The sequence below is a fragment of the Cuculus canorus genome, chromosome 16 (genome assembly GCF_017976375.1).
Source record: "Cuculus canorus isolate bCucCan1 chromosome 16, bCucCan1.pri, whole genome shotgun sequence".
Classification (NCBI taxonomy): Eukaryota; Metazoa; Chordata; class Aves; order Cuculiformes; family Cuculidae; genus Cuculus; species Cuculus canorus.
The window spans coordinates 9997830-10005194 of NC_071416.1; positions in this window are offsets into that span (position 1 = coordinate 9997830).

A 7365-nucleotide genomic window follows, 5' to 3' on the forward strand; every position below is an offset into this window, starting at 1 on the left:
CCTGCTGCTCTGAGCGGTCCCATGACCACATCCTCGCACTCTGGAGGTGCACAAGGGATCAGGAGTGCCCCCTTTGCCTTTTGTGCCTGGTATTCTTTACTTCAACTAGGGAGAAACTGCTGCTGTTTTATTCAGTGGATATTAAATGTCTTCCTAAAAAAAATAAGAAAGGAAAAGGAAAGACTATTCAAAGTGAAGCTCCAAGCCTGAGGGCAGGTATTTTGGTGTTATAGTAACAAGGTAAATGATTTCAGCTGTTGCCAGCTTCTATCATGAAAAACAGGCGGAAAAAAAGCTTATTGCTTCCATAAATAACCTTGTAGAACGCACCCTTTAAACAAGACATTATTGTTTCTGTTTAAGCCACAAAAACAAGAGAACCTACTAAAAATATATTATCACCTCCAGCCCTGAGAATACTCATTCAAGGGAACAGAGGGAGGGCACGGCAGCCAGTGATGTCCAGGTCTGCTGAGGACGTGCTTAGGAAGCTGCCTGAGGGGATGATGGGCTGCCAAATGGACTAAAACTGCTGATGAGAGGACAAAGGACCACTGTAAAATTACACCTGCTATAGAGAAGGTGACTACAGAGCAGTTTTCTCTCAACAAGGACCAGAGCCAAGCTCATAAAATGAGTTAGCAGGCTTGAAACAAACTATATGATTTTTTCCCCCCTTCACCAGCATAAAACTGAATCGTGTAAATTTATCACCACTAGATACGAAGCCTCAAAATCTGAATTAATTAAAAATAAGGGATTAGGTAAATGCATGCAGGAAAGATCTTGGCCCTGAACACGGTAATGCAGATGCTTGTTTCCATCTTCACTGCTGGAAGACACACAAATATGTTGGTAGGGAGGTCACTTACCATTTCTTATCCTCTTACCCTGTGCTACTGGTCCACAAGCGAGCACAGATCTGGGCCAGGAGGAACTTCTGCTCCTCTCAGCCCAGCAGCCACAGTGTCACAACTTCAGGTTTTTGCATTGAGTGGGGAGAACACCTCATCAATTTAAGAGAAAAGAGATGTTAAACTTAAACCAGGCAGGACCTGTGCTCACAGCACTGAGTTCTTATGTCACTTCAGGAGGTGACATAACTCCATCCTGGAGGTGACAGCACTTCATGGCTGACATATCCCTGGATACACCTCCAGTACCCCCACACAGAGGAATAATTAGGTTTAATTAATTATCAGCTAGATCTACAGATAAAAAGGTGCTATTCATAGCATGGCTTTAGAGACCAAGGTTACAACACACACGCATGCACCGCCGCAGAGCCACTTTGTCTAGGTTTCCTTTCCAGAGGAACTGTAGTGTCTGGCTTTTTCTGTTTCAACAGATTAGTGAGTAGTTTGACTCAGTAAGTGTTCAAAAAAAGCTGGAAGCACTGCTGGGTACAGTCAGTTCTCTCAATTTTCAGCTCCCAACGTTGTTATAAAGCCGAATAGAAGGTTTAGCACCCACGATTTCCCCCGCCCCCCCTTTTTGTACCCAGGCAGAGCTAAGGAAGAGACAGGGAGGAATTACACCGGTGTGGTTTTAAATTTTAAATGCACAAGTTGTCAACAACCAAAAAAGCTATTTGTAAACCATTCCGTTTCATCTGCAGGAGCCCGGCAGAGCGCACCAGGAGCTGCTGCCCTCATCCCTGTCAATGACTGCAGAGTTTGACTAAGCTTAGTCCTCCGCAGGCTCTGCATCTCAAGTGCGCAAGCAGAGAGCTGCAGAAATCTCTTACGAAGGGCAGGAAAGCCTGGCAACAGCCTGAGATTCAGATTTTTCCTGCTCCGAGCTGGCATACACAATGCCAGCAGCCTGCAGCTGGCAACCAACCGCTGCTTCTCCACACACACACACTGATTATTTCAGCTTAGCGAAAAAAAAAAAAAAAAGAGTTCACAGCCAACATCAACACAATAAAATCTCTGATTTTGCAGGGCCTGCCTTTCCTCTGAGTGAGAAAGACCTCCTCGTGCCAGCTGACAGCAAGCTGTTCTTGCCAGAGACCATTTTCCCTGGGGGCAATAACTCCTTGTCCCCAGCAAGGTGTGTTCACCTGGGCTGGAGCCTCGCCAGCCGGGCTGGGCAGCACAGAGCTCAGCACTGTTTGGGAGCCAGGCTGTCCCAGCTGCTTTCAAAATAAAGAAGTTTATATTTGTCTGTAAAGCTCACAATCCACCCCCAAGGCTATTTGCTGCTTAACTCATGGATGTCAGTGCCACAGCAACTTCCAGAGGCCACCTCACAGCAAAGACCTCCGCAGAGAAAGAGTTAAAATAGCAGATGGGCAATATTGGGAGCATCTTGCAGGGCGATCTCTCACCCAACAGCAGCCAGGAGAAGGGTCTTGTAGGCGTTAAAGCCAGCCTTGAGACTGCTGGGCACCAGCGAAATGTGTTGAACCATGGAGACTCCTTTGTTTCTGTGTTGGAAGCTGATAATAAGAGTGGACATAAGTGTTCATAGAGACCAAGAAGTTTGGGAAGATGTATTACCTTCTAGTGGCAGAAAATGAGCATCTTATTCAGTAAGATCTCATTAGCCAGTTATAAATCTAAGCTGGAGCTCTCGTGTCATTGAGTATCCTTCGTTTTGTTCCGGAAAATAAATTTGGATGTTAGGGCAATACCTATTGCTTTCTTCCTCAGAAAAAAAAATAAGGACTGCTAACCCCAAGTAATCAAATGTAAGTCAAAACAAACTGGCTGGCTTCAAAAGAGCAAAAGAGCAAATTGTTTCCCTTAAAATTTTAATTACAGCTCAGTCATGGTAGTCTAAAATTACAACGATAGAACATTAGCTATTAAAACACAAACCCAGACCTCTGAAAAATGAAATTCTCCCACAATTGCATCGCTCCAGGAACTGCAGCTTTAATAAAAACTCCACCAAATACTTACCTTCATAACGAAATAATAAGTCTTCATTGGAAAAAAAAACAAAGAAAGAACAACAACAAAAGAAACATTCTTACACAACAAGACATGGAACCTGCGTCATCACTTCCCCATTCCTATTAGAAGAAACACTGAAAACTTTCAGTAGTCCTTAACTTTCAGCTCCTGCTCCAGCGCTTGGGTGTGAGACTTTGAAGCAGGTGAGGTCAGTCTCATTCCCTCCACACTCGCTAAGGGTGAGGCTCTTCAATGTGGTCGTTTAATATCAAAGTCGGGTGTTGCAGATCACTCCAACAGGGACATGGAGACTTCCCAGTCTCTACAAGACATCCCTCGTTGCTCCAGCTCCACAAAAGCCTCCCGGGGAGGAGCAGACCGCAGAGCTGCACTCACAGCCCTCCAGCATGGTCTGGAAACCCTAACCTGGGTCAGGGTCATGTCCTACACTGCCCGGTACATACAGTGGCCAAATCTAGACTCGCATTTCTCCTGGAGAAGGAACCCCCAAGCTTTAGAGATGGGAAAGTCTCCGGTCTCATGCAGCAACAGGAATGTGCTAATCACGTTACAATTAGCTTTCACTGAACACAGCCAAATGAATCGCTCCTGGCAAGGCGAGTGTAATCCTATCACAATCCATTAAAGAGAACTGTGAGCTATTGCTGTGCCACACCATCAGGGGTGATGGAGAGGACAGCCCTGTCCTGGCTTCGTACCATGAGTCTGCTGCTTCCTTAACGTAAAGAAAGCGCTGTCACACCGGTTTAACAGAGGGCCAGGATAATAGAGGTTAATGGAATAGCCTAGAAACTGGTATTTGTTAAAGCCTAAGCCTGAAACTGCCTCCATCCAGCCTGGTGCACACACAGCCCTAGAGAAAGGAGAGGTAAAACCGTAAGGCAGCAAGTAAAATCAAAGGAGTATGCATGTGTGGTTGGGGGGAGGAATTCACTGCATGTAGGCTTAACACAGCCTGAAAGTCAAACGCAAAGGACAGGATGGGGCTGTGGAGAAGCAGATAGACAGCAGGAACCCATTTCTAACCTTGCATCCAGCTATTCAAACCTCTCATTTAAGCCAAGTCCCTTCCACAGCCTTGCACAGCAACACAATCCTCTCTAAAGGAAGGAAAGAGAAGTGAGGCTCCTCACCAGCAGCGTTCCTCAGACCACAGGCTCTGACAGTGGAACAGCATCTCCCACATAAGCCAGTACATTGCCCCAGTTCTTCATCACAACCAGCGCGAGAGGGTTTGCTGGGACTAATCTGGAGGAGTTTCAGCCCAAGGAAGGCACCCTGCAGAGCCTTGCTTGTGGTAAGAGCATAGAAGCAAATAGACAACCGCCCAAGGAAGATTTACTGGTCCTGAGCTGGTGCCATGCAGGAGTTGCTCACAGCAGGAGCACTGATAGTAAGACACCATTCATTGGAACACAGCAGCTTCAGTTTTCTTGTTGCATCACCTGTTCCACTGACAGCAGCAGCCAAGCACAGCTGAGCTACTTCACCTCTGACATCTCATGGGTTTTGAAAGAAGATGGGTCAGGAACAGAGAAAGGCAAGTAAGCCTCTGGACTGCAACACCAGCAGAGCCCAGGGCGTGCATGGCCCTTTACAGGAGAAGCAAAGCTCTTCATAACCACCATCGCAGAGAGGACAGATAGTGGAACCAGGTAAGTCTGTTCTGCAGAGGTTTAATTTAACTCACTCGGAGATCACTAGCAGCCTAGGTTACACACGAAGTCTTCACTCCACCACCAAGTTCTATAACCAGCTTAGAGACAAACTTCTTGTCCACACCAAGATGTAAGAGACTTGCAAGCAGTCTTAGGTTCAGATTTACTCTTGCCTGTAGTGCAGTAACAACGAGCTCGAGGTGAGCCCGTCTAGGTAGGCTACATGTGAAGTTCAAGTCCCACATACTGCACTGAGATACAACCCAACAGAGACAGCGGATGGCTGCAGTCAATAGGAGATCGGTGAACACGGAGTTAAAATAGCAATTCACTCTTCTATGTAATAACAACACAGGGAAAACTTTCTGTAAACAAAATTCCTAGTTTGACCTCAATCACAACAGCACCTACATAGTCTGGCACATCCACTTACATGTGCTAACCATCCCAGCCAGACTAAGAAAAAAGTGGGGTTTGCCCTAGGTAGCCAAACACCGTTATATTTAAGGCAACTTGAGCAACCCAGTGACGAACTGCTGATTTAGGCAGCAGCACTTCAATCAGAAGTGGTGGGATTTTTTTTCCACTCCAGCCTTTCTGTGTTTCCTGGCAGAAGCTGATTTATCTATTGTAAAATTCAACAGCCTCAGCAAAGCTGAGCAGCCTCTCAGAGGGAGCGCGCTTGGCAGAGCTTAAAGGGAAAGACAAAAACCAGTTTACAAACTGTGAAGAGCTGATAGCACTGGATTTTCCTCCTCGAGCAGCGTTCATGGTCCTGGTGAAGTACAACAACTGCAGTCTTGGCAGTCCTTGTCACCAGCCCAGCCAGAGGGACTTGGGCTCTCCCACTTGTTCTCAGCAATTGCAAGTAAAAGTAGGCTCCTCCTGGGTCTTTTCAGCATTCATTTCATCTTTTCCATTTTTAGCCAGTTTAAGCATTGCCATTGTGGCAATGTTGGAGAAATTTAGAGCTTGGCAGAGCATCATTGGAGGACAGAAACACACGGTGAAATTTCATCTCACCCAAAACAAGTATCAGAGCCTTCTAGCACCCCACATACAAGCCCAGGCTGAGAGAGCTGGGGTTGTTCAGCCTGGAGAAGACAAGGCTGCAGGGGACACCTTAGAGCAGCTTCCAGTGCTGAAAGGGGCTCCAGGAAAGCTGGGGAGAGGCTCTTGATCAGGGAGTGCAGGGATAGGATGGGGAGGAACAGTTTTAAGCTGAAAGAGGGGAGATTTAGTTTAGAAAGAATGTTTTCTCTTGAGGGTGGGGAGGCCCTGGCACAGATTGCCAGAGAAATTGTGGCTGCCCCATCCCTGGAGATGTCCCAGGCCAGGTTGAATGGAGCTTTGAGCACTGTGATCCAGTGGGAGGTGTCCCTGCCCATCGCAGGCGTTTGGAACTGGATGGGCTTTGAGGTTCCTTCTGACCCAAACCATTCTATGATTCTATAACTCGCTCAGAAGAGCCAGCAAACTTTTCTTCTGAGAAGACGCAGCTTCATGCTGACAGAGGACAAAGAGCAGGAGCCAAGACTGACAAGCAATGTGTCTTGGCCTCCTTGCAAATTACTGACTTACAGATAATGAATGATTGTGCTGGATGTACATCAGAGCTTTGGCTTCCACAGCTTCCCAACAGGACAACCCAGCTCCACTTCAGTCTTCTTTACAGCACTTCCAGTTTTCACCCAACGGCCACGTCCTGCAAACCTTTGTCAAAGCAAGTGGAGATGCTATCAGCCTTCACTCTGTCCCGATGCCCATTTTGACCTGTGTACTGCTCTAAGCCTAGGAAGTTCAGAGAAGGTCACAGTGCTCAGACACCTTCCCGGAGCCAAGAACGTGCTGCAAAAAAAGCAGAGCACCTGCTGATGAACCTGCTGGAACAGGTACAGTGCACAAGAAGGGAAACCACGACATCCTCACCACCTGCTCTTAAACACCCCAGCTTGAGAGTGTTTGGTTCAATGTTTTGGTTTGACACAAACGTCTCATTCCTTAAAATCAGTGAGCTGCACATTTCAGGAAACCCAGGTAGTCATCTTCTGAGCCTGCACCTGCTATGAGAGCACACACAAACAGCTATACAACGATCAAACAGCTTAAACTGGATTTGCTCATGTTATTTGGATCAGAGCACACAGAATACAGCTGTGAAGGGACAAAGAAGCAAGTTGGGTGTCATGAGGTAGTGGTGATCTGTTCACCCTCAAGTCAATGACATTTTTCTGATCAAGATTCTGCTCTATCAGCTACTGCTGGTTCTGCTCAGCTTGGAATTCAGAATACACAGGACTGCTTCCCATGGCATTTTGTACGTTTCTAGGTCCTTGGCCTCCATCTGCTGTCAGAACAGAGCCAAACCACCTCCCTCCAGAACCAGCATATCCTGTTTACTTGAAGTAATCCCAGCTGAAAACTCTGCATCCAACACACCGAGCAGCCTTTAACGCAGGACCTTATGGCAAGAACAGATACAGTGCATCAGTGCTGTTACCCAACCCAAATGCCCACTTGTTTGTGTAAAAAAAATATAAATCAATAGTTCTTTCTACAAGGCAACTAGGATTCAGTCCTGCTGACCAAGAACATTTTAAATTGGCATGAAGCTCAGTGCAGTGATGAATCATCCGTAGCAATCATGTGGCTGAAGAAAACTGAATCTGAATGTGAAGCATCACCCCCAGCTGAAGGATTCATCAGAGGAATCTCACTTCTTGAAAGGAAAACTGCTTTAAATGTTACCTTTTCTCCTGTGGCAAGTGCCTTCCTTGACAAGC